Source organism: Suncus etruscus, chromosome X (assembly GCF_024139225.1).
Source record: "Suncus etruscus isolate mSunEtr1 chromosome X, mSunEtr1.pri.cur, whole genome shotgun sequence".
NCBI classification, from domain to species: Eukaryota; Metazoa; Chordata; class Mammalia; order Eulipotyphla; family Soricidae; genus Suncus; species Suncus etruscus.
Window position 1 is genome coordinate 77,440,773 of NC_064868.1, and position 24,952 is coordinate 77,465,724.

Below are 24,952 nucleotides of genomic sequence, written 5' to 3' on the forward strand. Positions count from 1 at the left end.
GCTATCCAGGAGCACACAGGTCTCTGGAATCTGGATTATTTAATTACACAACAGAGTATGGCACTAACTGATGACATTTATCAACAATAACCCAGCAGAAGTCAAGGCAATAAACAGGAATAGCAAAAAGATGGACAAGAATGGAGGGAAGTTAAGTAACCAATGGAAAGAAGTGCAAAATAAGGCCAGGTTAAAACACTGAATTCAGTCAGCTGAGACTCATAGAAGCAGAAACCATCACTGAGGACTTTAATGAGTAGAGTACTACCTGGGAAAATTACTGGATGTAGAATAAATTCTTAGAAATGAAGTGGTATCTCCACAGCAGAATGAAGGATCATGATTCCAATAACATGTATAATGCTGAGAACAAGGTATTTCCTTTCTGCAATACTTTCTCTGGAAGGTCACAACAGTTTGAAGACCTGAGATTGAGATATCTTTCTGACTCTGGTACTTGTTATCATTATGATCTTGGTCAAGTTACTTAAATCTCTGAGTATTTTCTGTTTTATTTGGAAAATGAGGACAATTGTTCTTCTCCTTCCTGCCTCAGATAGCAATATCATGGTTCAAGAAAGGGCAGCTCATATTTCATGAGGCATTCAAGAAGACTATATTAGGAAAAGGAAACAGAGCAAATGGACTTAAACACTCAAGGACAGATCTGCAAAAGAAACAAGATGGAGGCAACAAACTTTCAGCAACACAATTTCAGAAAGCACACCAGATTTCTTAGCACATTAGTTAAGATACAGAGAAGGATAACATGGCCCCTGTGGAAGGCTGAAATGCAAATTTAAGAAAAGTTCCACTAAAATATATGACTTAAGACTTAGCTACCTAAGTATATTCATTCCTAACATATTAGCTCTATTTTCCCTTCAAATGTCTAATTTTGAGTACGATTTACTGAAATCAACATTCTAAAAGGTGAGGTATCATAGCCAGCTTCCACTGCTTCCTGTTATTTGAAGGAGGCCAAAAAGTTATGTGTGGCACAAAAAGTGCCACTTTTGATGCCTGTGAATGTCTTGGCAATTCTTCTTTAGAGTAAAAGAGGGCACTTGAAGTTCTCCCCAAGTTCAAAATACTTCACACAATGTCAATTGATGTGATCCTATACCTTCAGAGTTACTAAAAAATGAGGATGAAATGTCTTCAGAACCAATTACTGTGTGAAAAGTAAATAAATAGTGGAAGACCTTAGGTGGAGAGGACACTTAGGTACTTGAGTTGGTTCATTCACAAACCATTTAAGTAAGAGATGATTTACTTGGTTTTTTATTGCACTAATTGCTCAAATTCAGTTGTCTAATCAGATATTTGTTATTAGAAACATTTGTTGTCTCAACTTATTCCTAATAATTGATTGTTTGTCTAGATGTATAAGTATTTGGGGAAAGGCAAAGTTATTACTTGGTGTTTTGGAGATGGGTTCACATTTTCCAGTGAAAACTCATTGCTCATTCCTAAAGTAGAGTAAAAGAGGATGCAATAGCCAAAAGCTGTGTAAAACAATAAAATCCATTTAGTAAAAGGCAGACACTATATTATCTAACACCTCATTGTAAGATGGTAGGAAGAAAATCAATATATATTGACTAAAATAGAAAACAATTAAATTGAGGCATCTAAAGGACACCCCTGTGGATTTACTGAGAAACTCAAAACAAGTCAATACTGTAACACAGTATCATCTACATATCCTAGTTCAAATGTTCTCCTTCATCCACTGGTAAGGAGAAATGCCAAGGCAGTTATGGGTTTCAACAGAGCCACTCCTAATGTTATGTAGCACACAAATATTTTTCCTGGATTTTTTTAGACAATGGAAAGAAAAAACTGACATGGGTTATTTGTCTCGTAATCTGCTGTTCCTGCATCAATAAAGTATACTAAAAAGTGGAAACTTAAGGGAAAGTATACATTATACCTGTAAAATTGTGTTACACAAGGTTTATTTCCTTGGATTCCCTTAAAATAGATCCCAAAATAAAGGTATTTCATGACCTGATTTGGAGCTGTATTATAAAGCCATATCATTTAAAAACTACATGGTACTGGAATGATGACAGGCTCTCCAATCAGTGGGTCAAGATCAAATACCCAAAGGCAAAACCCTACTTATATAAACAACTGATTTTTTGATAAAGGAGCTGAGAATATGGAATGGAGTAAAGATAGTCTTTTCCACAAACAGTTCTAGGAAAACTGGATAACTATGTGTAAGAAAATAAAGCCAGATCCATATCTTACACTTTATAAAAAAATCAATTCAAAGTGGATCAGACATTCTAAGATCCAACAAGAACTTTTAAAGTAAAAGGATGAAAATATAGATAGAAGGCACCAAGATTTGAATCTCAAAGACATTTTCAATGATATGATGCCACTGCCAAAGGCAATAAATTAAAAAAAAATAAGCAAATAGGACTACATAAAATTAAAGAGATTCTGCATGGCAAAAACTAACATAGACTCAAGCTAAAAGATAAATGGAACAATATTCACTTTCAATAAATCAGATAAAGGAGTGATATCCATGATGTATAAACTACTCAAAAAGATCAACCAATATATTCAAAAAGCCTATCAAAACTTGAGGAAAGGAAATTAACAAACACTTCTCAAAGGAAGACAACTGGATGGCTATTAGGAGCATGAAAAACTGCTCATCATCACTTATCATTAGGGAAATTGAAATTAAGAAAACAACAAGATAGCATCTCTCACAGTGAGAAGGGCACAACAAATTGACATTATGTAAATAATCTGTGCTGGCAGGGATGTGATGATAAAAGAAACCATTCACTGCTGGTGGAAGTGTGGGAAATAATAGGCTGAGTATTCCACAAGCCCCATGAGGGAGCAAGATTCCCATGCCCCCAGTCCAGGTAGGAAGAGAATCCAGCAGTAAATCAGATGCAGGAAATAATCCACACACATGATCGAAAAAAAAAAAAAAAACCAGGAAACCCCACTGCAAGCTGAACACCACCAGCTAGCAGCTCTGCCACTTGGAATGGCTAGCCAGCGTTCCCAGGGAGCCTTTATTGGTAAAACAAAGCCCACCTCCAAAAGCAGGGCAAGGTAGAATGAAAAGGGGGACTTACTTAGGAATCTCTACAACATTTTCCATAGGGGTTAAACTACATAACACTTCTATTGGGGTTAGTCCCAATGTAAAGCAAATGCCTTTCCTCCATGCTATCTCTCCAGCCCCTAGCAATTTCTTATATCAGGTAATAAATAACTTGTAGTACTCCTTTGACCTTAGCAATACTTGTGGGGAAGGAACTAGGTGGTGTGTTGAGAAGTGTGGAGTGGATGGAAGAGAGGGTAATTTTTTCCTGCTTTCTGTCATTTTCTCTTTATTATTTGCTCATGGAGCTGAGATTAAGGGAATGGCAAAATTCTACCTGCTACTATAAACATCATGATATTCATGGAATATCTACATTCTTTTTCTGAATTCACTAACACTATGTTGATATATTCCAAATGAATAATAACTCCCCTGGCAGCATTCCCTTCAATATCATCATTGTATGTCTTTGTCCACAGGAAATCCTTTGCATGATATAAATATGATGCACTGCAATGTAATTGTTGGTTTTATTTCCCATCATGAAGATTAGAATCTTTCACACTATGAATAATTTTTGAGCACCAAACATCAGCTCAGCATTGTTCTCAATCCCATAGATATAACAGGGGACAGGACATAACTGCAATAAAGAAGACAGTAAGAGCAGAAAAAAGAGACAAATTATAGTACATTCAGTGATGTAGCGGGAGGATCACATATATGGGTAGGATAGAAAAAAGCTGAATAGAATCTAGACTAGGGGTGCAGGAGAAGAGAAAGTGCTTTCTTTGCAATAGTGCAGATGTGAATGGCCAACTCCAAAGATGTCAACATCATTTGTTATTAACTTTCCCCCTGAAAATCATTTTTGATTAGTCTATTCAAATTTACTTTAAGCCCAACATAGTGTTATGGTATTGGGAATACAAAGGAAAATCAGGCAAACTTGGTCCCTATGCTTAGATGTACCTTTTAACCTAATGTCATCTGAAGTGTTTTCTAGCAAGAATGTTTGATTGATAAATCCTAATGGTACCCAAACACTTTGTTTTGATGCCATCATGAGAAATCTCAAAGGTAGCAGCTGGTTGTCTGTCCAATATTAAAGGGCATTTATTTATAATCCTAAAAAGGGAAAATCCATCAAATATCCCTGGAGTCTTAGAAGACAATGAACATGGATTTCACAACCCATCCCATAGCACAGTTCTCTTGAACAGACCTATAAAGAAAATGACAAATAATTCAGAGCAGCAGGCATGATGCGCTCCAAATAAAATCATTCTCATTCATACACCAGAGAACAGATTTATTACTGTGCATCCTTTCTTGCAACTCTTTATCAAGGCCAGAACAGAGAAAGACATGTTATAAAATATGGTTCCTGACATGATGCTGAACTAAACTGGGCTTAAAGAAAAAGAATGGAGAAAGAAGCTGGAGTATCTTCTTGGTATATATTGAAAAAATTCCATTTAAATTATAGATAAGGATTTTATGTACATCTATACATTGTATTTTTCTATTATTAAGCTCTGTGAGGGTTTGAGACCATTTCACAACTCACTATAAAGGAAAAATACTTTTTCATCATACCTGAAATTGTCAGTCACTGTGTCTGCCACATTTTTACATGAAAAAGTGATAGGGCTTATTTTCCCTCAAGACTTATGTATCACTAATGTTATTTTAGGGTAAAAAATATTCCTAAGTTATTTAGGTCCAGTTTCATATTGAAAATGTCAATAGTAGAAACCTATCTAGCTTCCTTATTGCCATCACTGTTCTAAGTTCTGTAGATACAGTAACGTTTTCTTTACAAAAGCCCTCTGAGATAGATACTTTTTATTTTTCTTTCTTTGTGTTATTTTTTCTAATTTCAAATACCATGGTTTATAAAGTTGTTCATAATACAGTTGTTTTTGTTATTCAATGTTCTAACACCAATCCCAACACCAGTGTGACCTTCCCTGAACCATTGTCCTCAGGTTTTCACCAACCCCAGTTTCCCAAGTTTTCCCCATTAATGGCACAAAATAATTTATTTAGTTAACAGAAAATGGTAAATGGAATTATCAAAAATAGTTCAGTAAAAGAAAATTTGTAAAAATTGTTATATCTCACAATAGTGTTATTAAGGTCATTGAGGTTTTACTGAGATATTTAACACTAATTGAGCTGTGTTACTGTTTTCATTGACTGAGCTTAGTAGGCTATATGCACTTTTCCATCTAATTTGTTGTTATCCTACTAGGTTGTAAATTTTATGAAAATTGGAAGTGCTGTGTTGTAGTGTTAAATAATTGATGAAGGTTCTGGATGGAGATGGATGGAGGGAGGGACCTTTCTCTGCCATCCCTGGCCACGTGGCTCTGCAATCCCCTTCAGCCGGTGGGTCTGGAGGTTCATGAGAGCGGCGGATAGAAATCTCACTCATAGTCAGGCTTCAGGAAGTATCAACTTTATTCATACCCTATCCACCACATGTGTGGCCTATATCATAACCAATTAAGCATTCAGCCACTCTTAGATAGCCATGCGTCTTAATTCCTTTCAGCCATCTTCCCACTGAACTCCATGCTGGCAAAAGACCAAAAGACCCCAATCCCCTGGGTTAAAGGCCTTATCTTACCTTTCCAAGACCACTCACAGGAAAAGGCAGGGTCTTGCAGGTAAAGATACACGCAATAGCCACTTCCCAAGAGCCCTCCCAAGAATGGGCGGGTCTCAGGTAGATACACCTAAATCCAGGGTGGAGTTACACTGTGTCTCTGCCTATGTGTCTTTACACCCAGGAGTTTAGAACTAGGATGAGTCTTTGGCTTGATGTTTCTTCAGAGAGTAGTCATGAAGCAGTGAAGATGGAATGTTTGTTTGAATGCTGAAGGCAGTGAGGTGTGAGTGCAACTGCTGGACTTTTGCAGAATGTGGACTTGGTTTGTCTCCCAACCCCAATTGATGGCATCAAAGTTTTCAGCTTGAAGAATTGTGTCCCTGGGAGTTTCATTGGTTTAGTGTCTCTTCTGACATTATATCTCTTGCAAGATTAGTCATGAAGCTGAGATGGGTCTTTTATATATAAATTGAAGGTGGGTGATGTTTCACTTCGGGGCTGCATCTAGCAGTGCTCGGAAATTACTCTCGGTAATCCAGGTATCAAATCTGGATCAGCTGTGTATAAAGCAAGTATCTGAACCTATGTATAATATGTATGTATAGATACTGTTTTTTACAGATGAGTAAATTAAAGCACAAACAGGATAAGTGAATTCACATAATTGAAGTTTTTTCTTAGTTATACAATCTGGTTTTGAAAAACATAATTACAGGAATGTTTTTTTAATGAATTCATGATGCCTGAAACTAAGCTCTTCATTCTGGTCCTCAATGAGGCTAGAGAGTTCTCAGTTATTGATTTTTTTGTATTTGTTCACACCTGGATGTACTCAGGGTTAACTCCAGGCTCAGCACTGTGAGAACACTTCCAATAGTGCTTAGGGGACCATATAGGCTATTATCGATCAAGCTCAGATTGGTCACTTGTACGGTAAGCAAGATCCTTCACCCCCTGCACCACCGTTCTGGAAATTTTCCCAATTATTAAACATACAAAACATGTAATATGAGTAGTATTTTCACAATTTATCACATAGTCATCCAAGGTAAATTCAATGAATGAAACTTATTTAGAAAGAATGAGTAGAACAGAAGAAAATAAATGTGTTCAATAGAGAACCAGAGCTTGAAAGAGAAAGTGAACAAGCAAGGAAAAAGACATAGAGAAAAATAGAATACATGTTTAAAGGAACACATGTGCTTGAAGATGAATCCAATTGAAGGGTTTCTTAACCAGTCATAATACTTGGTTAAGCATGCATGCAATATATTAATTATCACTGACTGATTTTTCTGTTACATCAACCACTGTTTGCTTTATTGCTAAATGCCTACTCTTTTGACTACTATAATACTGTAATATTTTAAATATTTTTATACTTTTTGAATATTTTTATAATATTGTTTGAAGTCAGGACATGCCATGCATATTTTGGTTCAGAACTACTTTAACTGTAAATTTTTATAGTCCTATGTTTTATTCAATTTTGTAAGAAATAACTTTTTATATATTATCTTCAGTTTCTTTAATCTTTGTTATATAATTTCTAAGGTATTTTATTAATTTAAGTTGCAGTAAATTGCCTTCCAAATTTACTTTTGCAAAGTGCATTGTATTATAGAAATACAATTGATTTATGTATGTTGATTTTGTAGGGATTATTTTCCTAATTTATTTTGACACAGCTCATTATTAGTATGTAGAAATATAATTGATTTTTGCATACTGATTTTGCATTTTTCAGCTTACTGAATTAATTTGTTAGTTAGATTAAGTTTTTACCAGTGGTGGCATATTTAGTATTTCATATGTATGTTTTCTCTTCTGCAGAGCACATTTTATTTTTCCCTTTCTGATTTTGGTGTTTAAAATTATTAAGTATTGTTTAGCTGCTCTGGCAAGGATTTATAGTAATATATTTTAAACAAGGAGATAGTTATTGTCTGAGACTTAATAGAATATAGAGTATAGGAACAGATCTGCAGGTATATGGATAGTTAATATTAGTTTAGAGCAAAATATTTGAAGTGGAGCTAAAAAGCCCTACAACTAATGCTGATGGGAAAATTTTTTGGAGACATATAAAGAAAAAATAGAAACTATAGTCCTTGATAGCATCATGAAAAAAGTGAAATCAAAATGGATTAAAGACCTTAATGGCAGAAATGACTCTACATAGTTTGTTGTGGAAAACTTAGGTAGAACACCTCATACACTGAAAGAAGAGATTTTTTCAATGATTCAATGCCATCAGCCATGTAATGGAAGAAAAAATAAACTACTATATCAGACTAAGAAACTACAGCACAAAGAAAAGGATGGCAAAAAAATAAAAATTTGTCCCTCAAAGATAAAGATAATATTTAATATCCAAGATATAAAAAGCACTGGTAAAACTTTACAAGAGGGGCCGCAGAGATAGCATGGAGGTAAGGCATTTGCTTTGCATGCAGAAGGACAACAGTTCGAATCCCAGAATCCCATATGGTCCCCCGAGCCTGCCAGGAGTGATTTCTGAGCATAGAGCCAGGAGTAACCCCTGATCACTGCCGGGTGTGACCCAAAAACAAACAAACAAAAAAGTTTACAAGAGAAGACAACCAACTGAATTTAAAATGAGAAAAGCTAGAGCTAGGGTATCTGCCTTGCACCCACCTGATCCACATGACCCATTTTCCCCAGTAGTGAACATGGTCTTCTTAATTCTAATGGAAGTGGGTACAGAGCCAAAAATAAATCCTGAATACCTCTGGGTGTGACCTCTCCCTCAGAAAGAGGGTAAAGAGATGAACAGAAACTTCCTTAAAGAAGATATGCAGGCGTAGGAGACAGTACAGCAGGTAAGGTGAATTCACTTGGACACACCTAACCTGGGTTTGATTCTCAGCATCATAAAAAATCCCTTCTATAAAGCCTGGAGTAATTATTGATTGTAGAACCAGGAGTGATCTCTGAGCATTAGCAGTGTGCCCACCCTTCCCCCCCCAAAAAAAAACCCCACATAATTAAGAAATAGAGAAAACCTAAAGGTATACAAAAGCATGCACTGCATCAGTCATCATCAGAAAGATGCAATTAAAACAAAAATTATAAAAATATAAAACAACAATTAGATATTATCTCGCACTACTGAAGTTGGAATAAAGAATAAAAATGAGTGTTGGATGGGGCTGTGGTGAAAAAATAGACTCTCATTCACTACTTGTGGACTGTGGACTACACCAGCCATTTTGGAAAACTATATGACATTTCTCTGAAAGCTAGGAATTAAGCTTCTATATGATTTAGCAATTTCAATTCTTGGCATCTACCCCAAGGGTTCTAAAATTCAACAACAAAAAAAGACATTTAAACTTTAATGTTTATTCTAGCACTATTCACAATAAACCAAATCTGGGAACAACCCATGCGTCCAAAAAACAGATGAATGGATAAAGAAACTATGGTTTATATACACTATGGTAAGCTCTTGGCTATGAGAATACAAAATCATATCATTTGCTGCTGCATGTATGCTATTAGTGAGTATCCTGTTCGGTGAGGTGGAACAGACACAGGATGATCTCATTCATATATGAGATATAGAAGAACATAGTAAAGAAATAACAAATGCCCAAAGGCAGTAGGAACAGTACTGGTAGACAGGAGGAAGCTTACTACAGAGGCAGGGGATATGATAGTACAATGGTACAGTGGTGGAGAGAAGATAATCAAAGAAGATACACTACCAATAACCATTTTGTAAACCTCAGTGCCTAAAAAAGTATTTAAATAATAAGTAAAGAAAACAAGCAATTTAGAAAGACTGCAAGATAGTGCACCTGCATTTGTTACTGATCTTATAGATGACTTTTCTATTTTTTTTTATCAATGATTAGTATATCCCATCAATATATACATTTTGAAAGTTTTGAATCATAAAAGAATGCTGATTTTGTCAAATATTTATTCATCTATTGAGGTAATCATGTAATTTTTATGCTTTATAATTGCTTATAAGTTGTATAATGTCATTGATTACCTAAGTAATCAATTGCATCCAAGTAATCCCTGCATCCAATGCATCATTTTAATTTATCACCATGTATACATTTCTTTGGAAATACACCTTCCTGTGCTGAATGATGCCATCCACTTGGCTCTGGGCTTGGGAATCAGTCCTGCTGGTGTTGAGGGAACTCTGGCTGGCTGCATACAAGGCAAATGCTCTCGCACACTATATACTCTCATTAGTTTCTTTCTTAATGTGTTATTAACTTTGTTCTGCTTGTACTGTGTTGGGGATAATTGCATTTTCTTTTACCAGAGATATTGGCTTAGTATTTCATTTTTCTATAGTATATTTGTCAAGTTTTAATATTAGGGTAATTAGCATTAGCTCTGTAAATGAATTTAGAGCTTTCCTCAAAGTCAACTTTCAAAGATTTTTATGAAGGGACACTGCTAATACTTTAGTTTTGTACAAGAATTCAGTAGTGAAGTTATCTGGTTCTTACTTGTCTTTTTTATTTTTATAGACATCAATGTGAATTACAAGTCTTTCACAGTTATAGTTAAGGTACATAGTGAAAGTGAATTAGGGCAATTCCTAGCACCAGTGATGATCTTCCTTGGCCACTGATACCAGCATACATCCTATACCTCCACTCTTAGTTCCCTGGACTGCTAAATCCCTTTTGTGTATAGCGTGTTGTGGCTTGGGTCTCTTGAATATATTGCCATTAAGTTTGAGTTGGATATTTAAGTCTGATCATGATTTCTTTCTACTCAATGCTCATGAGACTGCTTTGCTCCTGGTACCATCCACTTTTTTTTCTCAGTTTGTAGGAAGACAGAAATATAAAACAGAACAAGATGATTCATGTTCAATGGTTCTGAAAAAAAAAGTGGGGGAAGTGGGCAGGATCCCCTGTCTAGAAGCTATCAATATGAATTTAAAGAAATGGGCATTGGGACCAGAGAAATAGTATGAAGATAGGGCGTTCACCTTGCATGCAGAAGGAAGATGGTTCGAATCCCGGCATCCCATATGGTCCCCAGAGCCTTCCCGGAGCTATTTCTGAGCAGGAGTAACCCCTAAGCACTGCCAGGTGTGACTCAAAAACCAACAAAAAAAAGGAGAGTGAGGTGGTTTGTTTGTTTGTTTGTTTTACACATCAAGTATTGAGGAAATTAGAAAGGAAATTCCCTTAGCCTAAGAGATACTGGACGTCTTCACCGTTCTAAGTTAAAAGAACTCAAATTAAAAAGAGCCCGAATTGGTTTTGACTTTTCTTTGCCAGCTTTGTATTACTAATTAAATCTTTTTAGTCCCTATCAGTCTATTCATATTTTATTCGTACTTTATTTTTCTCTAAGATGCTTTCTTGATAGAGTATACATTGTTGGAATTTATCTGTTTCTTCTAGATTATCAAATTTTCTGTGTGCAACTAATTGACTATGGGGTGGTAAGTAGACTGGTTTTATTTTATTTCTCTTAATTTTTGATTGGTGATAATTTGTTGAGAATCATGATGATTACCTATCTATATCCCATTGGTATATTTTCTCATGTTTTTATTTTATAGTTATTATGGGCCTTACCTAAAACAATTCATAGTCATAATGGTCTATTTTAAGCTTACAATAACTTTAATCACTTCTAAATACCTTTAAATATTTTATGCCTTTAATATAAATGTTATAATGATTGTGATTATCACGTCATTAGGAATTGTAGCCCTGGCTGCCTTTTTATAACAGTGTAAATGTAAGTGATTATAAGCACACTAGTACACAGTAGGGTAGTTGTCTTGCACAAGTCAAATGAAGGTTTATCCCTGTCATCCCTTATGATTCTTTGAGCATTGCCAGGAGTAATTCCCATGTGCAATGTTAGGGGTCATCCTTGAGCATCACCAGGTGTGGCTCAGAATCAAAAGAAATAAGGGGTTGTCAGGTATCTGGGGAAAACACTGATTTAGTTACATAAGTCAGACAAATTAATCTGGTCTGTATTTCACTTCCCCAAGATGTTCTGGTGTGTATTGTAGACTCTTCACCAGAAGGAGAGGTGAATGTGGATATCTCATGATGACTCATTTGTGGAATATTTATCCCTTAAATTCTATTTTCCTGTGAAATATTAGTATTTTCACATATTTCATTAGGAAGAATCTTAACCCAGATCCTTTTGCTTTAATTTCCCTATTATTGAAAAGTATAACAAGAAGGAAAATAGTATCTAAATTCATAGCACATAATCAAGGAAGTATCTGTCTCTGAAGATCATACTATTATTACGAAGAATGTTATGCCATTTTCTTTTTTTTTTCTTTTTTTTTTTGTTTTTGTTTTTTTTTTGTTTTTTTGTGGTTTTTGGGTCACACCCGGCAGTGCTCAGGGGTTATTCCTGGCTCCAGGCTCAGAAATTGCTCCTGGCAGGCACGGGGGACCATATGGGGCACCGGGATTCGAACCGATTAGCTCCTGCATGAAAGGCAAACGCCTTACCTCCATGCTATCTCTCCGGCCCCCCATTTTCTAAAGTAATTATAATTTCTGGAAATATGTTAGCAAAGTATGTGGTGTGATCCAATGTCTATAGCCTCTGCTTGCTAGCACTCTAATGTAACAATTACTGTCAGTTGTACCAAAGCATTTCCATTTATCTGGAAACCTGGAAAATTTTACTGCATGCATGTGTAATCAATGTCTATTAAATGTAATGTGTAATGATGATTCATAGTTTCCAGCTTCACCTCCAAATGGGATTAGTATGGAATTGGTGCTTTGAATTTAATGAATATATTAATTTGCATTTTACTTGCTGGAAAAATAAGTTCTCCCTGCCAAAAGGACCCCATAAGAAGTACATTATTGCATTGGTACAATAGATAGAAATAGGACTTGAAAAATTTACTCCTGCCATTCTATGAGGCATACATACAATACAGACCTCAAGATAACAGAATGTAAATTATATTTTCAGAAAAAGTAAACAACAGTGTGATATTCATTTGAAAAGCCACCTGATGTCATTGTAAAACTTCCTGAAAAAATCTAATTTACTTGAGATTCATGAAATATAAATCAAAACTTTAAAACTGCCAACTTACCACTACTACCCAAGTAGCTACTCTGGTTAACCACCTGCCAATTGGGAATGACTTGCATTAGATAAACAGTCAATCAGTAATAGGATGTACTCTGGAAGGAAGCAAGCACTGTCACATTTCCTCCTGAGACAATGCTATACTGTAGGAGCATATTGTGGTTCAATAAACTCTGTGATCCTCATTCCAATGCAAATTACTAAGATAACTGGAAGTACCTTTGCATTATTCCCTGCTTCTAGTGTATGCTATAGGTATATTTAAATTAAATTATTTCTTCATTATAATGTTGCTAATACACATATAAGAATATATGTAAATTGAGAAAATCATAAAAGAAGCTCATAACTCGTCCAATTAGAATAAATCATCTGTTGACATCAATGCATATTATTTTACTTCCAGTTCTTTTTTTCCCACAAAAATTATCTTTTTTTTGCCATGGGTGTGTGGGGGGGGGTAGATATTTTTTTCGATAGTGGTGGTCAGGATGCCCTGGGGACCCTTCAGAAATTCTATGCAAACTGAAATAATGCCAGGGCTTTGGGCCCTGGATGCCAGATATTACCCAAGGCTCCCAAAATACTTAAGGGCCTTCAGTGTTACTTCTGGTTTGTTCTGGGGAAAAATGTGGTGCTAATGATAAACCAGTAAACTGCATTTCAAGGACAAGCACCTAAAACTCTGTACTATCTCTGTCCCTCTTAAAATTTGCTATTTTTTCTCCCAAAAAAATGGAGTCACATTTTCAAGTCAAATTTATTTTAATATTATGGTGTCTATCTATGAAAATGCCAGTAATTCTCTCCTGTAAGTACAGTAGCTACTAACTACCCCCTGACTTTGCCAGATGCCCATTTGGAGGATAATAATGTCTTGGGTCATAAATCATCTGGGTTCAGAGTACATATACCTACTCCTGAGATGTGTAACTCCATTATTATGCTAGTTTCTTTCTAACAAACGTAGATCTACTTGGTAGTCAGAAAAGATAAAGACTCTTGGAACATATTCCAAATAAAAGAAAAACAGAATAGATAGGGAACAACAACAACAACAGTAACAACAAAAACCCACACCAAAAAAAACCCACCATCAATGTCTCTCTTTAGCATCAGGATATGTTTGAAGGGTATGTTTAAACAATGAGGTTTTGGAAAGGAAAGCAATGATTTACATTCAACAACAATTGCCTTGCAGGTAATAAAGAACTTGCTTTAATCTTTGTTAGAAATATCATTCCATATTTACTCTGATTTTAGGCAACAAGAATGTGCAGTCATTGGAAACAATGGGGTATGTAGAGTATGCTTTTTGAGAATGTTTAACTCAAAGGGAGGAAAATAGCAGAGATTAGAACATAGGGCAGTTTTAACCAAAGAGGAGAATTTTTCTGGAAGCAGACTAGTAATTTAGTCACTGAAATTTAATGATCTCGTTTTTTCTTTTCTATTTTCTTCTTTCCTTCCTTCCTTCCTTCCTTCCTTCCTTCCTTCCTTCCTTCCTTCCTTCCTTCCTTCCTTCCTTCCTTCCTTCCTTCCTTCCTTCCTTCCTTCCTTCCTTCCTTCCTTCCTTCCTTCCTTCCTTCCTTCTTCCTTCCTGCCTTCCTTTCTCTTCTTTCTTCCTTTCTCTTCTTCCTTCCTTCCTTCCTTCCTTCCTTCCTTCCTTCCTTCCTTCCTTCCTTCCTTCCTTCCTTCCTTCCTTCCTTCCTTCCTTCCTTCCTTCCTTCCTTCCTTCCTTCCTCCCTCCCTCCCTCCCTCCCCTCCCTCCCCCTCCCTCCCTCCCTCCCCTCCCCCTCCCTCCCTCCCTCTTTCTTTCTTTCTCTCTCTCTCTCTCTCTCTCTCTTTCTTTCTTTCTTTCTTTCTTTCTTTCTTTCTTTCTTTCTTTCTTTCTTTCTTTCTTTCTTTCTTTCTTTCTTTCTTTCTTTCTTTATTTATTTCTTTCTTTCTTTCTTAAATTAGAAAAATAATTGATAAAATGTTTGTATATTGAGAAGGTGTTTCTGCCTCACTATGGAATGGGATGATCAAGCAGATATGATGTTGCTTTGTTTTATTTTTACTTTCTTTTTTTGTCACAACTAGCAGTGCTAAGGGTATACTTCTGGTTCTGTTATCAGGGCTCACTGTTGGTAGTTTTTAGGGATTATATGAGGTGCTGGGGATTAAACCAGAATTGGCTATGCTAAAGGCAAGTTCCTTACCAACGAACTGTATTGTGTCTTGTTTTTAAAATATTTCAACTGCTCTCAAACACTCCCCAATCTTACTGGCACATAGATGCCCAACTCCATAACTAATCTCCAAAAGAACATCAATTTCCAGGTAGACTTGTCCATGGTGACAACTCTGGGGCTTTTTTGGCTTGGTTTGGGAAAATATATTATCAATTTTTGAAGGGACAGCAGCTTACCGCCACATTAGACACCCTATAACAAAGAAACAACCCATATCCATAATTGCACCTTATCAAACTGCCAAGTCTAACAAGTTGTTCCAGATCTATAGCTCCTGGACCACACCATTACATATAGGACCATGCAACACCTTAAAATTTCATAGTACTGTCATTTCCACAGAATCACAAAATATCTGATGGAAAAAGATGTAGAAAGGACCATCAGGCCAAAATAACATAGATGATTCAATTAGTTCTAACCAGCACACTGTACGTTCAGACAGTGACTTCAGTAACACCACTGTGAGAAATGATAATTTTCACACATTGACTATTATTAATATGTTTTGATAATTCCACTTCTATTTGTGTTGTAATGAATATGAAGTAAATTTATTTGTGCCAATAAAGGTACAGGATGAAATGGTGGGTGGGAAACTGGGGACATTGGTGAAAGGAAGGTCACAGCAGTGGTAAAATTGGTTTGGGGATATAATGCCTGAAAGAACTGTGTTACAAACAACTTGGTAAATCACAATGTTATAATAAAAATTAAATATACTTCACAGCTATAGCAGTATGGTCTTAAATATAACAGAGGTGATGGGTTTTATTTAAAATTATTGATCTAAACTAAAGATCCAGAGGCAATAAGGGGAGCCCAATTTAGCCTAGGTTAGTTAAATAAATATGAATTCAGAATTGAGAGACTAGAGTGGTAGCACAGTACTAGGGTGTTTGCTTTGAATGTGGCTGACCCTGGACGGACAAGAGTTCTATCCCCGGCATACCATATGGTCCCCGGAGCCTGCCAGGACTGATTTCTGAGAGCAGAGCCTGGAATAAACCCATATTGGGTATGGCCAAAAACAAAACACAATGTAACAAACAAACAAAAACAAAAAAAAATAATTGTAATGGATCATATTCATTGATCACTAATTACTAAAAGAAATTATGGGTCTGAAGGCTGCATGACATCAGGAAAAGGTGTTCGAAATCTAAAAAAAACTCTTCAGTGAGCATCAACATAGTAAAGTGAATGTCAGCAGATGCTATGTAACTGCCACGCCTCTGTTTTGAGGGAAAATCTATTTATACAGCGATGATTCCTGAGATTTATGAAGGTCACTGAAGATGGACACACTTGTTCATTAACGAGCTAAACAGAGGCCTGGATATATGTCAAAATAGCATATCCACAAAACCACAAAGGGATTAATAAGTCTCAGCGCTTACAGGCCTCTAAGATCAGCAATATTTATTTTTATATTAAAGTTATTTTTTTTCTTCTTTTTTATTTATTATGAGAACAAGGGTGCAAAGAAAGAGGACAAGGTAAAGTTACAGTGGAAGGACAATCACCCATAACATAATTCTCAGAAGTCCCCTTGCTGATATCTTAACTTTCAAATTTCAGCCAAAGAACATTAAGATAAATAAGACAGAATCCATGTACAAATACTTTGTCCCTCAAGTCCCCAGATTGTAACACATTATAATATTTCTTAACAGTACACAAGGCAATCTAAAGCCATAAAACTTACGTAACTCCTTAAACATTACAGGCATAGTATTTTCTTACATTTCCATATACATGCATATTAGCTTAAGTTAACCTCAAATTTTAAGTGAGTTCTTTTTAAGGATTAGAGTCAAAGGAGCACAGTAAAAGTGGTGTTAGAGTGGCAATTGTTGTTTGCATAGGCCCACCAAAATATGAGGGACATGGAAAGAAATAACCTTGGCCTAAGTACAAAGAGACCAGACCCCTGAAGTTTCCTGGCACAAGACCAAGTCTAGGCTCCAGGCAAGTTAGATCGTCCAATCCAATACATTGTCTGTAGTGCCAACACATAAAGTTATTTTTCAGGGCCCGTTTCTTTACCCAAATTTAGATATAAGCCAAAAGCATTTGTTCCAACCCAAAAACTTTTGTTGAAAATTAGAGAAGAAATATTATTTTGGGATATTCTAACAAAAGATCAGTTATTTTATATAGAGTGACTTTGGGACCAGAATGCTAGTAAAGTATGTAGGGTTCTTGCCTTGCATGCTGTTGACCCATACTTATTCCACATACCATATATGGTACTCCCAATCCCTGAGCTCAGTCAGAGATAAGGCCTGAGCACCACTGAGTATAACTGCTAAAAACCAAAACAAAAAAAACCAAAACAGGAGAGAACTTGACATACTGTTTCACTTGTCTATTTGGTGATTTGGGATAGAAATAATAAAATCAAAGCTGTTTGTGACTGAATATTATTGTCCTGTTCTTTCCTTTCCTGGCCCTTTAGGCATTGCAAGGGCTCAGGCCTCATGGGGGAGACTGTCACAATGAGATTTCTGGAACATTTCCTTCACGATGAAAAGAACTTTCTGACATTTGCCTTCATGCTCCATCACAATTCAAATGGTCAATTCACTGAGTTAGCAATAAGCTTCACTGCTTTCCTTGTTCTTGCCCATACCCTCTTGCAGTTAGTTACTGAGTTCTTTATTCAGAGCTAATTTGATTGTTTCCATGGCTGGCTAATGGAAGCGTTCAGATAAAGAGAAAAGTGAAAAAATACTCATGTGGGGAGGGATTAAGGTTATTAGAACTAAAAGAAACTCAACACTAGCAGTGGGTTGATGATCAAATCTGTGTATAGGAGAAACATAAGAAAACAGAATCCTATGCATTAACGCAATTTCAGTATGATTAATTGCTAAGTCAATTAAAATCCCTCCACCAGGTGTAGAAAGCCTTGTATGTTGGGTTGTATTTTTTCTCTGGAAGAGCAATATTAACTTTTCGATCTTTTTTTATTCAGAAATCTAGTCTGTCAGCACAATTCCCTCCATTTCAAGAGAAATGTTTGCCAGAGTTCCCATTTTAGAAAATTTTGTTTAAAAATCATTGTGATCTGGGGTTCCAGAAATATTATCAATGGTGTTCTCTAGAATGTGACAGCTACAGATAAGATCCATAGCTACAGAAAAGATGAGCCAAAACAAGAATGAGTTAGCTATCCCTCCACCTTAGACTCCTCCAAACAAAAACCTCCATGCAGTGTATCACAGTACAAATACCTATTTTAGACTTTTTTTTGGCAGCCTCCCAAACTATGTTCAGTTGGTCATGGCACAATGCTTCACTGCTCATCAGGTTATATACAATGCCAGAAACCACTAGGACTGCCAAGTCCATGCTCAGGGACCTCCAGGGCTATACATTGTGATACCCAGAATACCGTGCAGTGTGTTGAGCACTACACAAAGTAATTTCTGAATGTAAAGCCAGAAATAACCTCTAAGCATCAACTGGTGCATCCCCCCAAACTAATCTATATATAATTATTAAATCCTGGTCTTTTTTGGGGGGTTTTGGGTCACACCGGAGGTGCTCAGGGGTTACTCCTGGCTCTATGCTCAGAAATAGATCCTGGCAGGCTCGGGGGACCATATGGGATGCCGGGGTTCAAACCACCATCCTTCTGCATGCAAGGCAAATGCCTTACCTCAATGCTATCTCTCCTGCTTTATTTTTACCTTTCCCAAAGTAACTAATTAGCAACTCACATTTCTCTCAGGAAACTACCAAAAATTTATAAAGAACCAGTCCAGCTCTGGTGAGGTCACTCACTCAGAATATTAAAATTAACACAAAGGTGTGTGAATGAATGTGTTGGTGTCATCATATGTGTGAGTATGAGTGAATATTCCCTGGCTTTATAGTTAGGAGAGGTGCTATATTTTAGAAGAAAAATGGTAAGTTCCTAAAATAATAAATTAAATCTGCCCATAGATCCTATAAAGTCAAGTCTGAGAGAGCAGCAAGACTCTTTTAGCTCATTGATCAAAACTGCACACCATTCAACATTCTGAGATTCCCTAGTTGAATACTACTTTTTATGTGTTGATCATGAGAAAACTTGTGCTAAGTCAGGGTTCTACAAAGAATTGGAGTCATACTCCTTAAGCAACTTTTCCCTTCTTTTCCTCCATCACTGAGTACATAAAATCTTTCCCCTCCCTCATGGTCGTAGTAGAGTCCCAGGCACTGTAGAGAACTAGGGATCAAATTCAGGGTCTCACACATACTAAATATGTGCCCTACCAGTAGAACTATTTTTAAGATCTTCAAAATTTTGTTGTTTGTTTTAGGGAGAAATTATTATGCCCAGAAGCTATAAAGAACCGGAGGGACAGCATGAATGTAAGGCCTTTGCCTTACATGCAGAAGGTCATTGGTTCAAATCCCAGCATCCCATATGGTCCCCTGAGCCTGCCAGGAGTGATTTCTGAGCATAGAGCCAGCAGTAATTCCTGAGCGCTGCCGGGTGTGACCCAAAAACCAACCCCCCCCCCCAAAAAAGAATGGTTTTCAGGGGACTGTATGTAATGCTAGGGATTAAATATGGATTGATTACAGACAAGGCAAACACCTTGACTGCCATACCATCTTTCCACTCCCTGCATCTAAAAATTTGATTCCTACTTGCCTGTTTTTCCTATCTCTTGCATATTAATAAAAAGTTTCAATATGATAAATACACTGAACTATATATTTGGATACTTAATTCTACATCCCCTATAACACTCATCCTGTTCACCCTACTGTACTTCCTTCAGAGCATTCATGACTTTGCAGTCTTTGCTGAGCATTATATTACATGTTTGTTATGTATCTCCTCACTTCAACACATGGTCTGCATGAAGAGGGTCATAGTCTGGTCTTGTGTTGCTGTATAGCTAAGACATGATCTGGCACAGAATCAACAAATATGTGCTGAGAGACAGGCCAAATATGTTTCTTTGTTTTTTTTTTAAGTCAATTTCTCTTTACTCTCCACTTTGAATATTTACCAACTGGATTTATGCAGTTTATTAAGTTATGACCCAGAGGGTGGAGTGTTTGTTTGGCTCTTATACAAGCCTGGGAGTTCAGCCACAGTCTCTATTTAGAGGTCATCATACATTTCTCTCTGAGAAATCACTAGGAAATTTGCCGAATAGAGTGGGTAGCTTATTAAATTGTGGCAGGAGTATTGCATGCATTATTCTTGCTACTTTTCCATATTCTCAGTATGAATATAGCTTCTCTTTTCCATATTGCCAGTATTCATATAGCCAGAAATCATCAATATTCCAATTTCAAGAGTCATAGGTGCTATTGAATCTGGATCTTTATACATGGTTGCTTTTTCTTTTCCAGGAAAATTTCTAATGGTTCTTCCAAACCGAGTGAGATCATTGCTGTCTCTGGAAATATTTAACTCACACTATGTCTCTACTTGACATGGTATTTTATACAGGAAAGTTGGACATATAAGACCTTCCACTCTAAAATATAAGCTCTATAAGTCTATGAATTCAGGTACAAGTTGTTTCATATTTACATAGGAATAGAATATGTTAACCTATTGTTTGAGTCACTCATTAATTAAACATTTATGGAGAGAAATGAGATTTATAGAAAACTATTGGGTAAAAGACCCATTCCAGTGCTGTGTCAGCCACAAAACATGCTACAATTTCTGATAATGACTATATTTGTATACCTCACTCCAGCTCAATTTCCAATTAATTTGAAGATGCCAGTAATCATGACCATTATGTGGTTAATCCCCCACTAACTTTGAATTCATGCAGATCTGAAGAATCAGTATGCTTGAAGATTTCTGAAAAAAATTCCTTAGATTGCACTAGAGAGATAAACAGGGCATTAATGAAACCAGACTTGGAATGAAAAATGAAGAGCACCAAAAATAAAAACTAACAAGATTATTTCCTATGTAGGAAATAAAGGAAAATATGGCTTAGGCAATAAATATTTTAACATGTCATGTCAGAAACTGTCATGAAGAAATTATTTAAAACTAAATGTCTCATATAGGTGGGTGATAGTAGGTACTTTGGTGGTGACATTTGGGAACCAAAACAAGACCATCAATGTTAACATTATTGTAAACAATAAAAAATAGTTTAAAATAATTGAAAAAGACATCATCCTCAGATTTAAGGAACACCCCAAAGGTAACTAGGAATGACACAGTGGCCAGAAATGTCTGCCGTACCAATCTGAGGCCACAAGTTTGAACTCAGATGCTGTCCCCTACAATGATAATAATGACATAATGATAATATTCTGATGGTCTGCTATCTGAAATACTCAGCAGTACAACAGAGTGTGTAATCTGTAGCACACTACAAGTTGCGTATCTACACTGCAACTGAAGTGTGTAGTCTTATGAACAACATAACTAAAGATGTGGGAACACTGAGGTCACAACTGCAACTTGCTCAATCTTAAAGCAAGTTTATGAGCATTGATGGCAGGAAAACACTACAACAAGAAGTTGTGCAAGCAAAAAATTATGTTTGTGATTCCGACAGCACCTTACTCAGCCTTTGAGTACCATGATTCAGTGTACTGAAGCAGCCTGAGCAAATGTGTTAGCAGCAGAGCCAAGCATGTGCAGCATAAAAAAGAAAGGAGAATTGTTTAAATTGTTAGTTAATTATAATTTAATACAGTTGGAACTGATCATTCTAGACAAGAACTTTGTGCTAAAAGTGGAGAAAGTGACATGGAAGGCATGCTTTCATTAGTAATAGTGCAAAAGTGGGCTTGAGCAGTGGCACAAGCGGTAGGGTGCTAACTTAGGACAGACGGAGGTTTGATCCCCAGGCATCCCATATGGTCCCCCAAGCCAGGAGCGATTTCTGAGGGCATAGCCAAGAGTAACCCTTTTTGGGTATGACCCAAAAACCAAAAAGAAAAAAAAAGGATGCAAAGCAAAATGTCAAAAAAGAAAGAGAAGGGGCGGAGGGGCGGCAAATTTCCTGCTCCAGAGACAGGATGGGAGGCAGGGTTGTGAGAGAAACAGGACACATTAGTGTCAGGAATGGTGCACTGGTGAAGAATGCTGTTTGTTCTAGTACTGAAACCCAACAATCTGCAATTATGGAACCATGGTGCTTAAAGCAATTAATAAAAACAATTTTCAAAATTAAAAAATTTGAATAGAAAACAGAAACTTAATTTATAATTTAAAAAAGGAGTTTATGATAAAGAAGAGATTCAATGTTTATTATTGAAGAGTTGGTATAGACACTACCTCTAAGAAACCATACAGTCAATATGCATATGAAAAAGAGTTTCTTTGGGGAACTTCAGATCAAAATGACACTGAAGTTGTCACCTAAAACCAGTGAGATGGGGGGAGGGGCCAGAGAGAAAACATGGTGGTTGGGCGTTTACCTTGCATGCAGAAGGTCGGTGGTTCGAATCCCGGCATCTCATATGGTCCCCAGAGCCTGACAGGAGCGATTTAGAGCACAGAGCCAGGAGGAACCTCTGAGCACTGCCAGGTGTGATACCCCCCCGCCCCCCCAAAAAAAAAGTGAGACAGTAAAAATGACAAGAAATAAATTCTGAAGGGACATGGTGACAAATGAATCTTCATTCACTATTGGTGGCAATTTTGTTGACTCAGTCGGTCAGTGATGGTCATACTCCCATTGTGTTCTGCACCAAGGATATTCCCCACAGCTAATGCCCAAGAAAGAACAGTGCAAAGCTGATGACCAGAGACAATTTATTCCATTCTAACAGTAAGAGCAGAATGGATACATTCAGGGTGATAGGTCCAGAGATATAAAAGATATAAAATGTTAGCCAGTGGGTCATTAGGTACTAGCAAAATGTTTAAACTTAAACATTGGGGTTTAAGTGTGTCTAGGGAGCATTACAGTGAGTGATAATAATGCCTACAAGGTCAGTAGGCATCTCACTAACCTAAATTCTCTAGGAGGGAAGACGGATGATCTGGAATCTAGTTTGAGATCAACCACAAATCATCGGGGAGATGGTACATCCCCTCTTTGAGCTGTCCTTCCCCATCTCTAGAGCACTGTCACTGAAGCTATCTGGCCTCAAGGAGAATCCCTGGAACAGTTGCTCTACAGTTTTCCATCTGCCAATCAAAATAGGAACAGTGTCAAAGAAGGTTCCAACAGTAATGTTGTCTGGTTCAACCTCCACTAAAAAGTATAGAGAGATTACTAGAAAAAAAAATAGTAGTAACAACTGATCTTCCATATGACCCTTCTTATTACACTTATTCCACCACCAAAGCACAAAAATATCATGGAAGTTTTACATACATATTGTATGTACGAAACTCAATATAAATAAAAAATAGCTTCAAAAAGAATTTTGCACTCCTGTGTTCACTGGAGCACGATTCACAATAGCCATAATCTATAAACAAGGAATATTTTTTATAAAAATGCCTAAAGAACTCTCAACCACTGTTGGTAGAAATGTCCTCCTCTTGTTTGACCCTATGGAAAAATAACCCAAGAGCCCAACAACAGAGAACTGGATAAAGAAATTTTAATAGCTTTACACAATGGAATTCTACCTAGCTAAAAGAAAAAGTGAAAGATTTAAGTGTTCAGAAACTTGTTTAGAATTGGATGGAGTCATGATTCAAAGAAAATGAAAGACCAAATGAACACTTTTATGTGAAGTAAAAAGAAACATAGCAAGGGAATATAGAATAGCTAATCGTAGCAGGCCCTGAGAGTTTACATATAGAAATTATTTGTCTGGGGCCGAAGCTGTAGTGCAAACAGTAAGGTGTCTATCTTGAGCTTGCTAGCCTAGGACAGACTGTGGTTCAATCCCTGGGGCTCCCATAAGGTCCCTCAAGCCAGAAGCGACTTCTGAGCACATAGCCAGGAGTAACTCCGAGTGTCACCAGGTGTGGCCAAAAACACAAAACAAAAAAAAAAAAAAGAAATTATTTATCTAAATATTGGGGGAGGGCAGTGAGAGGAAACTATTGATATTTGTTGAGAACTACTTACACTTGGGAGATTGGTGTGCTATAGCAACATTATATCCCTGAATTATTACTAATAACAGTATTATAAATTACAGTTCCTGAAAATATTTTGGGGAGTCATTCCTGGATGTCCCCACAATTCAATCCTAACTCTACACTCACTGATTACTAGGATTTACCTGTGGTGCCTGAGATTAATGCTGGGCCAGATGCGCTTTGTATACAATTTTTGGTCACCTGTATTTGTTTCAAAAGAAAAAAACAGTATAAAAGTATTTAAAGAACTTTCCTCATTTGTTGGTAAGAATGTTGTCTGATTCAAGTTTTAGCTTCTTTAGCCATTCGTCTGTTGAAGGGCATCTTGGTTGTTTCCAGAGTCTTGCTATGGTAAATAGAGCTGCAATGAATATAGGTGTAAGGAAGGGGTTTTTGTATTGTATTTTTGTGTTCCTAGGGTATATTCCTAGGAGTGGTATAGCTGGATCGTATGGGAGCTCGATTTCCAGTTTTTGGAGGAATCTCCATATCGCTTTCCATAAAGGTTGAACTAGACAGCATTCCTACCAGCAGTGGATAAGAGTTCCTTTCTCTCCACATCCCTGCCAACACTGTTTATTCTCATTCTTTGTGATGTGTGCCATTCTCTGGGGTGTGAGGTGGTATCTCATCGTTGTTTTGATTTGCATCTCCCTGATTATTAGTGATGTGGAACATTTTTTCATGTGTCTTTTGGCCTTGTGTATTTCTTCTTTGTCAAAGTGTCTGTTCATTTCTTCTCCCCATTTTTTGATGGGGTTAGATGTTTTTTTCTTGTAAAGTTCTGTCAGTGCCTTGTATATTTTGGAGATTAGCCCCTTAGCTAAAGCAATATGAAAATTTCTCCAGAAAAATATAGGAATCGAACTCCC

The 24,952-nt window shown here is 36.7% G+C and overlaps 1 protein-coding gene and 1 non-coding gene across 3 annotated transcripts in view; one reads left to right on the forward strand and one right to left on the reverse strand.

The window, feature by feature from the left end:
* The window catches only part of FGF13 (fibroblast growth factor 13), a 610,838-nt gene that overhangs the window by 272,380 nt on the left and 313,506 nt on the right, over positions 1 to 24,952 (reverse strand). The gene's annotated exons all lie outside the window — the stretch shown is intronic.
* On the forward strand, positions 711 to 821 carry LOC125999610 (U6 spliceosomal RNA). The gene has a single exon (XR_007492130.1). It is a non-coding gene; the product is annotated as a U6 spliceosomal RNA (small nuclear RNA).